This window comes from Carassius gibelio, chromosome B4 (genome assembly GCF_023724105.1).
Source record: "Carassius gibelio isolate Cgi1373 ecotype wild population from Czech Republic chromosome B4, carGib1.2-hapl.c, whole genome shotgun sequence".
Taxonomy (NCBI): domain Eukaryota; kingdom Metazoa; phylum Chordata; class Actinopteri; order Cypriniformes; family Cyprinidae; genus Carassius; species Carassius gibelio.
In genome coordinates, this window is record NC_068399.1 from 17,850,290 (window position 1) to 17,863,768 (window position 13,479).

General features: G+C 36.0%; 2 long non-coding RNA genes across 10 annotated transcripts in view; both read left to right on the top strand.

Annotated features, from left to right (window-relative positions):
- The first annotated feature begins 236 nt into the window (after nucleotides 1-236).
- LOC127956815 (uncharacterized) lies at nucleotides 237-1,634 on the top strand. Its single transcript, XR_008153647.1, has 2 exons — nucleotides 237-792; nucleotides 879-1,634. It is a non-coding gene; the product is annotated as an uncharacterized LOC127956815 (long non-coding RNA).
- Nucleotides 1,635-4,242: 2,608 nt separating this feature from the next.
- The window catches only part of LOC127956896 (uncharacterized), a 75,232-nt gene continuing 65,995 nt past the window's right edge, over nucleotides 4,243-13,479 (top strand). For 5 of the 9 annotated variants that reach the window (XR_008153661.1, XR_008153663.1, XR_008153662.1 and 2 more), the window contains exons 1-4: nucleotides 4,243-4,843; nucleotides 5,252-5,361; nucleotides 5,750-5,887; nucleotides 7,654-7,880. This is a non-coding gene — a long non-coding RNA (uncharacterized LOC127956896). Of the gene's footprint in view, nucleotides 4,844-5,251; nucleotides 5,362-5,749; nucleotides 5,888-7,166; nucleotides 7,316-7,653; nucleotides 7,881-7,973; nucleotides 8,107-8,956; nucleotides 9,355-13,479 lie in introns of those variants that run through there. The other 4 variants (XR_008153664.1, XR_008153658.1, XR_008153660.1 and 1 more) reach the window with 4 other exon arrangements.

The window sequence follows — 13,479 nt, forward strand, 5'->3', positions numbered from 1 at the left end:
AAGCATTTTAATCAATAAATAAACAATTCGTGATTTACTCTTACAAACTATTCAGTAGTCTAGGCCCATTAACATGTGAAAAGGCTTGTTTTTATATATATTTTTTTATTATTTTATTTACATTTTTAGTATGTTTGTTTATAAAGTTACAAAATGTTTTTCTTCATGTTGGTATAATTTTGCTGAAAAGGACCACCAGTTGCTAACGGGGCACTGTGTTCATATCAGAGCACCACTCAACAGCGCCGAACAAGACAAGGTGAAAGCTGATTCGCTGGAAGCGAAAAACGTCACTTCCGTAAGTTCCTTAAGTACGTGAGACACACGTTACTCTGCCACTTTTTTTCTGGATCGTTGGAGAGTAAGCAGCGTGAGCTTCTTTGGGACCTAAAAGCTTGTGGTTTTCTATTTTAACCACTAGATCATTGATTTTTTTTAAATAATCATTTACTTTTTGGCAACCAAAGACTAACCTTTTTTTTGGTAATGTGTCTTGAATTTACAACAATGAAAGGAAACTTCCAGAAGGACATCAAGGCCGCGTCTGATCTCAAGAAAAAGTGGTCAAAATCAAAGAGGACTTTTCTGCGTGCAAATATGGGAGAAAGGAGGCGGAAGGTCCGCGTTTGGTCGGCCAGGAGACCCCAGTTGAGTCCGGGCCGTGTCGACGGTAACGTTAAAGCTAGCGCCACGCGGAAGCAAAGTCACGTACCGTCTGTAGCCATGGCACCAGGAAACACAACACAGTATCTAATGGACCTGGTGTACGCTGACCTATCATATGTTTGTGATGTAAGCCGTGATTTCTCAACTCAGAGTAACGCTAATGTATCATCTGATGAGAGCGTTTTCTCAATGTCGGACTCTGATTACGACAGATCTTTGGACTTCCAACAGAGAGACTTCGAGAACGTGTTCTACAGGAATGAAATCTGACGCGTTTCCGAAACCTGACTTGGACTTCGTCGGAATGAGACGACTGGGTGGGCAGCCGTGAACGCATAAGACATATAATAAGTGCGTGCAAACAGTGCCTTCATTGTTAGCCCTGTACAAATATGAAATCGTATCAGACAATATGTATTGAAGCCAAGGCGTTCCAACACAATGCTTTTGAGTTGCATGTTACGAGTTGAATGTGGTTTCATTTGTCGGCTCTCCTTGTTCTCACAGCATTGCGCAGACTCCAAGTCAGGAGGCGGAACGCTCTGCGTCACTGCTGCGTGATGACGTGTACACCACGCCCCGCCGCCAGCAAGGCCGCCACCACGTGGCCAGCAGGTAAACACGCTCCACCCTTTGTGTACGCGGTGTAAGAGCGCTGCAGTAGCGTGTTGTCGCAGTGTAATTGCTGAGAAATGTGCATGCATTGTTCTGCCAACGGATGCATGTGTGTTTTGGGAGACTTTTACAGGTTTCTGATCCTCCTCGGTGGATCTCAGCTGTCTGTGCAACCCATCCAGAGCCTTGGGAAAAGCCGCATGGCTGCTTGCTCATCGCTGCAGGGTAACTGTGGTAAATGTTTGAATGTAAATCTACACGCACTCAGAGTTGCAACTCCTGTGATCTGATCTACTTTGAGAAATTATGTAAATATTGATTGTATTAAATATTAAAATTTGTTAATTAAGTTACATCTGACATGTTGTTTTGTGTTTATTAAACATTAATGTGTACATTACAATGCATTCAGATATTTACCAGTATCAGAGACAAATACTTGCAAATACACTAAGCTGAGGTTTTCAAGGAAGCTTTTTTATTTATATATATATAAATAAATATAAAGCTGGCACTATAAAGGCCTCATACTCTATAAACACCTTGTTTTCATTAACCAAAAATGCATAGGATACCTTTTTTTTTTTTTTTTTTTTTTTTTCTTCACCTGGGTACTGCAAGATGACCTTAATAAAATTAAAGATATTGAATGTTAAAATATACATAGAACGTGCCCGCAGATGCTGCTTGTATTTGTCTAGTTTTTATACATGTAGTTTTTAAGTTACAATTAGTTTAAGTTTAAAAATGAGATTTTTAGAAGTGTTGTTTGAATTGCTTTGCCCATGGAGCTTGAGGACTGCTGCTGAAGAACAATGGAGAAGGATATGTGTAACCTGGTCAGGTGAGAACTCATAATGCGTAGTCATTTTAAGTAGGAGTGTCAGTTTAACAAAAGGGTAAGAAGTTAGCATAAATGAGACTTAGTTCCTTGAAATTATACATAGTAAATGGGGTGGTGGTAAAGATGAAATGCTCTGTTGTATTAAGTATTGTTTGACGTTTTTGAAATAAAAGTATATGGTTTTACTACTTCGTTGACAATGACATTCTTGCTTGGGGAGTTGCCAGCCTACACTGGATGGTTGACTTAAACTGGATGTAGCCTGTCAAGTTTGTTACAGCTTTAGTCAACTAAAGTAGATGTCAAAACTTCTCCATAATCAGCTAGTTTTAGCAGGGAGTGCACTCACACAACCCTTAACGAACAACACCTTTATAAATACAGAAACTAACCTTATATGGTACATACAATGCATAAAAACCCAAAGTGGCACTAAAATTTTATCAATTTTTTTTATAACATTTAAAGACCTTTTACAAGTGAGAACTTTAGGAAGGTGAAAAATGTGTTAAGTAACACCTGTGAATTTACTTTAAAAAACATTCTAAATTGCTCTGGGAGGTTCCCCTCACTTGAATATAATTTATACATGAAAACACATTAAGAAAAATCATAAGAAACTGATCTGAAGTTCAACGAAGAGGATTTGATTGTATTGCTATCCTAATCAAATGCTTCTGAAGGCTAATTTTTTTTTATATATAGTAAAAGTACTCGACCAAACTATATTACAATATGAAAGATGGATAAATTAAACTACAGTAAAGCGTAAGACGACATTCTGTAGTAAGACACATAACCCTCCTTATTATACCCGTCAATATAGGTCTATTTGTTCTTTGCTCATATAATCAACTTGTTTCCTCCAACTCGGAAGTTTCATCAACATAAACTCCCAAGAATTTAATAGCACCTCAGTTTTTGATAAATCCTTAGGGTATCCTATATTTGAAGTTTAATATAAGAATGTATGTATTTGTTTGGGGAAAAAAACGACTTTTAAAAAATCCAAAACCACCTATGGAATGAAGTCAAACATGGATATGTTCTGGAAAATCAAAAAGAAATGTGACATTAGTCAGCATGGGTTAAAATTCCTTAGCATTTTTTTCAAGTACCTTGATAGATTAATACAAACTATTCTAGAATCAAAACATTTATTTGCTGACAAGTATACACTGTTGGACAGAGCAACATGTGGGTTTTAAATAGGCGCACAAAAACACTTCATCAAATGAAATGTAAACAAGCTGCGGATCAGCACTTCTGCTAATCGACTCTCTTGACATATGATTGTTTTGAGCACAGGAACACCTTGTTCCCTTCCTCACCCAGCAGCTCTGGTTTTGGCACAAGGAGGTTTCAAAAAACCCATGTGGCAAACAGGTGCAAATTCCTAACTGGTTTTCAACACCAGGTGGCCCTAAATTGCCACAGTTGAGGAAGGCCCACCAGGGAAGTCTTTTGTAAGCATTACTGAAGGAAGACTGACAAGAGCAATGTGTTGATAGTCCTTGTGCCACATTTAGATTACAGTGCATGGATGGCATCTGTTTGTGAGAGGCATGAAGCAATGGAGAGGACTTAGGCAGGACAAACCTCTCAAATTACATAGATGATGAGGATACACTCCTCTTTGTCAATGGAAGGAATGAAGGAACCCACACGTCTCTATTTCTCCATGTTCTTCAACTCACTCTGGACTTTAATAAGTTTCAGTCTTATTTTACCCCATTCCATGGTGAGTGTTTCTCCCACTTTGATAGTCCTTAGTGTCAGCTCAGCTGCTCCGGTCTATCTGCCAAAAGTAATAGATGAGACAACTCGTCCCTTGCCTACTGTGTGCTGTCAATGAGATGATGGCAGAATACAAGGCTTGTGCATTATGATTGATATGCAGCCCTCCAGCTAGGCCACATTGCCAGTCTATTGATTATTCACCAGCCTAGTCTCGTGGGAGGGCCTGTTCCTTGGTCATCCATCATACTGACTTTCTCCCATTTTATTCAGACAAGAATAGTTACCAGGATAAGCTCCTATTTGAAAGTGCAGGTGCACTCATTTAGAATAAATAAATAAATATATATATATATATATTATTTGAGTTAATGGTATGCTTCATTTAGGTGAGATAAGGTTGTAGGTTGGCTAGGTCATGCTGGCCTGAGCATCATGGGATTTTAAACTAAATGTAAATGAAATAGGCTGTTATCTTTCTTGAACTAAATGATCCCCTTCTATTTCTTTCACATAAAACCTGTGAGTTTATACAGGTTTAATTTTTTTCAATAAATTATGTAATCAGGTACAAAAACACTCTGATTCACTGCCTGTTTCATCAAGGCCAGTTTTTTAAAGAAAGTGGCGTTTATTCCATTAATTATACCAAAAGGTTCAAATTAGTCTGAAGATTGATAACTCAAGGCAAACCATTTATCAAATTGATTGTAAATGTAAATTTTCTTCTAAATAACACACAAATGAATAAAACATATACAGGTTGTCAGTCTGTGGATTATGGTAAGCCCTTTCTGATTACAAGTCAATTAACATTTAGCCGTAGGTGACGAAAGTGAACAAGTCTTTGAATTATTGAACCGATTCGTTCAAATCACTGATTCATTCAGGAACGTCACAATTATGTTTTGCTTGGAGACGTTCGGTTCGCTGTGGTTACCTTTTCGCTGGCAGAGTAAATTAAAATATTGTGTTTAAAACGTAAGCTTAACAACATTTTATCTACAGTTTGTTGAACTATTGTATAAAAGATCAAGATGCTGTAACACTAACATCAATTTAAATTAAGTTTGGGCGGCTGTTTTTTTTTCTGATGTCAGTTGTGTAAAAATAGAAAGTTAATGATCCTACACTGAAATTGGTTTAATGTATACGTAGGCTAATATGATGTTTGACGTTTAGTTTACATCAAATCAACTTCATATAAAGTTTTTGCCTTCCGTTTGATTTGTATATTTGTCCTGTATTTTGATGTCAATTTGAAGTCTTTTCAACATCAGTTAACGTTACACACCTGGGTTTTCTAATCATGCCATTATATTGTTTGTTTTCCAACTTTGCATTTGATTTCTCACCTCAGGTTAGTAATTTGTCCAACTGTTTTGGCAGATCTTATGAGAACAGAGCAGAGAAATATGTGTGAATCAGCTGTTTGGTGCTGGACGAAGTGACTAGCTTTTCGCCTTCAGAAAGTACGAGTTGTGTACAAAAAGATAAAGGTAGGACCCCAGGAAGAAATGCTTCCCTTTTGCTTTTTTTCTATTTTGTACACTTAAAATTAATTAATTTAAATTTAAAACAAAACAACAACAACCACAGAAATTGCTGCTTGCACATGCTTGTAGGCCTACTGCTTGTACTTCTAATGAAACAATTTAAGTCAGTTTAATGACATCAGTTTATTTTCTGCAGTTCGTTTGAATTGTAAATTAATTAATTTTCTAAATTCATATTGAATTGATAAACAATTGACACCGAGATTAATTGTCATTGAAGGAACTGGTTGGGGCTGGATAGGGAAAGTAAATTTTTAATTAATTAAAATATTAATTAGTTGAAATATTGCTTACATAATGCCTGGTATTCATAAAATATGCATGTCTATAGACAGAGAGAACAGCACTTTGGCCTTCACAGAGACTGGAAGAGACAAGTGCCTGTGGCGTTGTGTTTGGACACACCCACGGAGTGGACTCTGTTGGGCCGAAAGAAAAGGTCACAGAAATGTCATGCAGTCATGTCCTTGTAAGTTTGATCAGACTTGATAAAAGCAAACCTGCTGCTTGGTTTCTTCCTGCTGTACCTTTCAACATCTGTAATAATACCGCACCAAGCATTTGATCTATGTAGCTTTAAATGTTAGATGTGATGACTCCGCTTACAACCATTGCCTTAAGTTTGCAATGAAATTGAGCATTACTTTTTTTTTTCTTTTCCTTTTTTTTGTTTTGTTCATTATTTCATGTGACCGTTGCAACTGGATAAAAGCGAGCTCTGTTACTCATGTTAGTTTACAGAAGGCAAGAAATACAAGTGTAAACGTGGGTTTAATGTTTATGTTATGATATGGCTATATGATCATTTCCAGAATATCCACAGCGATATGAAGTATCTATTTTGCATGTATTTTAACTGTCTAGCAAGATGTATGCTGAATTTTGGAATGGCATACTGCCATTATAAATACAGGTAGACCCACATCATGAACCAGTTTACCATTTTTTAATAAGGAACCAATTGTTGGAATCGCTTGTTTTTTTTTTTTTTGTTTTTTTTTTTCAGCTGTTGAACATTTAAAACATTGATGTTAACAGACAATCAAGATCCATCCAAGCATTTAAAGCAGACGACCTCAACTGCAGCACAAAAATAAACAGAACAAAACTGTGTGTTAGTGTGTACGCTAATATATAGGTATTGTTATACAGTATTCAACATTTGGAGTGGATCAAAAGGTTCATTTAAATTGTCCTAAAACAGTAACGGGTATTGTTTTAGTTTATGACCACTTTGATCAAAGGTTTTGTTCCACTTTAAATGTTGACTACTATAGTTCACATAATATTATTAATCGTTCTTGGTGTGAACAGGCCTTAAAACACATGATCTTTCAAAAATCATTCTTATAATATGCTTAATTGGTGCTTATTTATTAACTGGGTTTTTTTTTTCATTATTGAAAACAATTTTGCTGCTACATGTTTTTGTGGAAACCAGGAAATTATATATAAATCTTTTCCAACATTATTAGTGTCTTTACTGTCACTTTTGATCATTTTATTATACCCTTGTTAAATAAAAATATTAACTTCCCAGTATCACAATTTTGATTGCAAACTGTTTACGACATGGATAATAATAATATTTTATTTTATTCTAAATCTTTATATTCAAATGATTGCTGAAGGATCACACATTCCATTACCTTAATTGCATTTTAAATTATATTAAAATTGGAATTATTTTTTTTAAATTGTAATATTATTCCACCATATTATAGTTTTTACTGCATTTTTTATAAAAGTAAATTCAGCCTTGGTAAACATAAGAGACGTCTTTCAAAAATCTTAACTGGAAACCGGTGTGGAGCAGAGTGAGCTGTGTGGTCAGTGGTCAACCAGGACCTTTCACCCCATGTTCAGAGTCTGTGGCACCTTCAACTCTAAGATACAGGTGTGAAAAATTACTATTCTAAGACTGACAAATTGATATTGAGTTGAATTCTTTGAGCTCAATATTTTGCCTTGACCCAATTGAGGCCCTAAAGCTCGCTCGCTGTGACCATTTTAATGAATTTCTGTAGCGGAAATGGGCCACGGGTGAGGCGGGCAGGGGCTTTGACGAGAGCGTGTGCACCTCCGGGAGCATCCCTCTCCTTCAACCTCGCCTCATTAGTCTAACTGGGCAGTTACAGAGCTGTTGTGTGTCACATCTATTTTGGTCCCCCTAAACTCCAAAGTGGCCCCTCAACTTATCTTCCTGTATTCTCCATTTCCCCTCTCACCACCCAGGAGACGAGGTGGAAGAGATGCGATTGGGCCCGGACCCGTCATCATCAAGGAGACAGGTGGCCAAGGAGGAATCGGTCACTAATGCGGTCGGCTAACTGTGTCAAGGACGCAGAAGCCAAACCTGGTGCAGTTCACCTGTGAGAGACCTGAGAGCACGAACGCAGAGAGGAACTGACCCACTAAACCAACTTACAACTCTACAGTCTGCACTCTTCTTGAAATTAAAGGTATGGTTCCACAAAAAATGAATGCTTTTCATTGTTTACTCACTGTTATTTTGATGGAATGCAAAAATTATTTGTTTAAATTTTTTAATATAGATCGTTTCAATACAATGACAGTTGTCAGGCTGTCAAGCTCCAAAAAGGACAAATATTGCACTATAAAAAGTCTGTATAATCTGTTTGTTATATTTTGAGTCTTTGAGTCTATGATGAAAAAAAATATGTTGAAAAAAAAAATTCTATCAAAATGTTTAGTAAACCACCATTTAAAAATATTTTAGTTTGTTTTGTTTTCTTATAAAGAAATGTATTTATTTAGCAAAGATGCATTTAATTGGTCAAAAGTGACCAATTAAATAATCCTGTTTGATAAAAATACTGTTCTGTTGAACTTTCTATTCATCAAACAACCCTAAAATGTTGATTTTTAAAATAGTTTCAACATTAATAATACATAAATAAAACTGAATAATACAATGAATAATAAATAATGTATCTTGATCACTAAAACAGCATTTTAGAATGATTTCTGAAGGATTATGTGACAATGAAGACTGGAGGAATGGCTGATGGAAATACAAGCTTTGCCGTCACCGAAATGACATTCTATATTTTTGTTGAAATTTATATATTTTATACTTTAGAATTATAAATTCTATTTAAAAACATAAAATAGAAAACTGTTTTTCTAGGCTGTAATTACAATTAACAATATTACTGTATTGTTTTATCAAATAAATGCAACCATAATGAGCATATGAAATCTCTTTCCAAAATCTTACCGACGCCAATCTATTGAACATTTAGTGTACCTGTAGTCAGTGAATAATGACTAAAATATCAGTCTGTGTCTCACACAAAGCTGTTGTGTGACTTTAAAAAACTTCTTATATAGTGCAAAGGTCATATGGACTATTTTATAGTGCCTTTTGTATTTTAGGATTTGTAATGACACGAGACTTTTCATTTTTGAGTGAACTATTCCTTTCACATGTATCAGTTCCATAGCTATAAAACCTAAAGAATGTACAAAACGAATGTTTTAAGGACATCACTCTCATTGATTTGTCTTTGTGTAGTGTAACCTGGCCCAAACCTGGAATGTGCATGTCATCCGATCGCATAAAACCCTTTAGAGAGTTGAAAGAGCACAGACATGGTCCTACTGTTCAGCAAAAGACATTGCTCAGTTGATACAATCAGATATGTGGTACCTCAGCCTGCTGCTGCTGCTTGTTTGAACCGTTTTCTTTAGAGATCTCTGTGTAGAGACGCCAAACAAAAAATAAGATGAGAGGACCTCACTGTGCGAGTGTGTCTACAGACCTGCCTGACAAACAGTTTTTAGTTTAATTTGATCCAAAGAAGCAGCAGTTTGTGATGAATATTTTGTTACTGGTTTGAACAAAGTTATTGAAACAAAATAGTTTTTGGATATTTTGAGCCATCTCAATTTATGAGCTGTATACTTTTTACCTACATAGAGGTGTCTGCATACCCTCAATATAATTTTTTTTTTTTTTTTTTTTTTATATATATAAGATTTGTCTGTAAATAGGTAAGTCTCATTGTTGGTTTAATTCTATAAATGTATTCTTAAAAATAATTCACATTAATATAAAAAATAAATTAAAAAATAAAAATAAAAAAAATAAGAAAAAATCAAATCAATAAAATAAATGCATTCAAAAAATTCATGTTAATTTAATAAAAAAAGAGTGGTGTTACATCAGTGTTTGTTTAGAGTAGGTGTGTCCTCCGCTTTGACATTTGCCCACTTTGGGTTGATGCTCATGTTTTATTTCAAGTCAGTGACTGCATGTACCTCCTTTGAGTGCTGTTATGTAATTCTGTGTGAAAACCAAGACATTCGCCATACAAATATTAATCAACATTGCTGATCAGAGTGAGAATTCGCACTTGAGTCTAACACCCTATAAACACACTAATGTGATTCAAAACACTGGCACATTTGTCTTCCACTGCTGCTCACCTGTCTCCAGCACGTATTCTTGCATGCACACTCTACTGTTCCCTTCTTAGAATCAAAACAAAACCCACCCAAGTCTTCCCAGAAACATCCCATCGCACACGCCAGGCAGAATGAGACCGATGCTGTCGTAGAAGGTCTAAAAACAGCACTTTGTTGAGAGACAGACAGTAGCTGGCTGTTGATCAGTTCAGACCAGATGACTCTCAGTAATGCATCCATGACTTGGATCTTTGATCCGTCTCTGTACTTCAGCAAATGGAAGAGTCATGACACATTTTGTTTGCTATTCTGTATTTGCTCCTGTGCAAGGAGGGAGATGTCATGGAGTGAGGATGAGGCTTGTTTTATTTTGAGCTTTGGTGGAGTTTAGTGTGAGGCTTTTTGTATTTGCATCATTAGTTGCTTTCTCATATTTATGATTAACCTGTTAACTGTCATCCCATCCCGTATAGGGGATGCACCTACATTTACTTCACTATATAACAATTAAATCCTAATCGAATCAATTTATTAACTGAACTCGGCTGATTTACGTGTGGATTATTGTGATGTTTTTATCAGCTGTTTGGACTCTTATTCTGACGGCACCCATTCACTGCAGAGGATCCATTGCTGAACAAGTGATGTAATGCTACATTTCTCCAAATCTGTTCTTGACCTGAGAAATCTTGGATGACCTGAGAGTACATTTTCAGTGTTAGGTGTTGAACTATTCTTTTAAACAGAGCCATTTCTATTCAAAGTGATCATGTATAGATATACATGAATATACACACACACACACTCTTTTTTACGCATGTTTATTATTTATTTAAAATGTGCATCTTTGTATTGCATCATGCAGCAATTCTGTGGTTCTGTTTCCTTGGGATGAATCGGTTGCATTGCAGCATTCCTAAAAAAATTTTTGCATCAAAGGGTCTGCTAAATAAATAAATTATAAATGTAAATGTCAATAATAAATTGCTTTTTCATTTGTGCTCTAAATGCGCCATGACTGAAAATTAGGAGAAATGTCAAGAGTTTTCAAGATTGCGACCTTAGAATGGACAAACTGGCAGTGTTCGGCTAATGCTCATGTCGAAGGGAAAATCAAGTATAAATAGCCCTAACGCAGCCCTCCGAGTCTCTGTATGCGGTGTGATTCATATCTCGTTAGAGAAGTCAGCCTCGTTAACCTCTATGTAATTACCCAGTGCGCGGCTCCGGCCCACAGCACACACACAGCTCCAGCAAACTGCAGCCAGCGTGCGTCAGTCAGGCCTCAGTGAGTGTGACGGTTCAGATCTCTCAGCTGATTACTCATTCCTGAGGTCCTACTTAATATTATTAATTCTACATCTGAAGTTTGGTTTGGCATGCAGAATGTTCTTCTTAACTGACGTATGGCAGCCCTGAAATGATCTGCTGAGTGTCCTTGCCAACTGTGCTACATAAAAGCAGCCGTCATTTGTCAAATAAGGCAAAATAAATCCCCGATGTGTGTTTTTGTGACCTTCTACCTTTTTCCTCTGCTTTCTGGTTTCTGTCTTGGTGATGTGCAGAAGACTTTATTTCTGTCCCTCCCTACTGTTCTCTTTCCATTCGGGGACATTGCAGAGCCTTGGGAACGGTTTCCATAGCGACCATAACTGCAGACAAGGAGAGTGTGTTGAGACAGGGATGTGAACGCACTGGCACTCTCATCTCATCTCATGTGGAGTGCAGGCCCGCCTCCTTCCATACCTCTCATTTGGAAAATGTGCTGCTATATTTGTTCTTTTTTTTTTTTATCTATTTATTTATTTATTTTTCACTTGGTTCATTGCAAACTTATTGCACAGCTGGTTGCAATTAAATTAAATATTACATTTAAAGACCTTTTTTCTTTCTTAACCTTTTTTTCTTTGCCACCCTTTTATCATCGCCAACGGGTCAAATGCAAGGTTATTCTTACAGTGTAAATTGTAAAAATCTTTAATAATCTTTAGCAAAAGGAACATTTTGATTTATTTAAAACCCTACATTTAAGATAGGTCATGCTTTATATATTTAGTACTTTTAATAATCAGTTAAGTTGAATATACATATCAACATGATTAACACTTATTTATTTAAAGAACCTTTTTTCTTTAGCATTTTATACCTCCAGCATGTGAATTTAAGATTTTGAATTATTGAATTGAATTATTTATCATCTTCAACACATCATATATATGATTTTGACACATTTATTAATAATACCGTAGTTAAATACAATCTTTAAATAATATCTTTATACTTTATACAATAATTTGCGTAAATGTAATATACTTTTTAGTTTACATATTCAGTATAATATACATTTCAGCAGTACTAAAATTACATTTTTTTTTCATTTTTATCATTCTGCATGTAAGCATAATACTACAAAATCTATAAAATACATATAAGTTATATTTATATATAAATTATTTCCATGAGACTAAATATAGGTTAACTTTGAAAACAGTATTTTTAGCTGTGTTGACTTTGAAACTGAGAACAAATGCACTTAGATGTTCTGATATCACATCAAGCACTAACCAGAGATAGTAGTATAATGCATGTTTATTTTCCTGTGTGTCAGGCTGTGCAGAAGTCATATCAGATAAATAGGTCAGCTGCAGTGTTCATGTGAACACAGACCCCAGTAGATTAAAGCAGAAAACAGCAACTGTCTTCAGAGTGCTGATCTGTTTCCTCAGATGAAGTAAAGTTGGATCAGAGAGCAATCGGTGGCAGTGGCACACCTCACTCCACATCACTAACTTTAACAGCTCTGAGAGGCTCCGAGATCTGGATTTAAGATGGCCTATGCAGCACTCTTAGGGGAGATATATATTTAAATAAGGTTAATGCAGGTCCAGGCACTCTTTGTATCTAAGGAAATGTTTCATTGCCCTTTAGAAATAAGAAATATCACATTTTATTTCTAGCTAGAGAAGAGAAAAGCTTTCCTTCACACCCCCACACATACATATTCCTACTTCTGTATTAATTGGTTTGTGCCTCTTCAGTAAATTTTCCCATCAGCAGCTTTTTGTTAGGTTGTGACATGGCAAGACTTCATAACTCTGAGCTATTTCGAACGCTCAGTGGGTCTTTATTGTAAATCAATTTGTTTTGATGTGGAGGAGAAGAGAAATGTAGAGTTGTCGTTGTGTACACAGATGCTGTACGCCACTGCTATTTCATCCTGTTTGCAGCAGGTGAAGTGTGGAGTAATTGGCTTCTGTCAATACAGGCTTGTGAGTTTTAGCAGCAGTTAAACGAGATTGAAAAGAGGTCGATGCAGAGAGAGAGAGAGAGGCGCAAGGACAGAACTGTTCACTCCCACCCACCTCAAAGCTGCCAGTTCTCACATCTGCCAGCTCACTGTGAACGGCCTCTTTTGATGCTTTTCTGTCTAACCACAGGGACATCCACCGGGGGATGTATAAGCTCTTCATGCTTCCTTTAGTCCCCCAAAATGTATACTTTTAAGATATTTGAAGTATTTAACTTGTTGTTTTCATTTGATTATTATTAAGTTATAAGTTATTATTATTGCTTAATTTTTTGTCTTATTCTTTGTGTTATTTTATTTAAAATATATATATATATATTGAC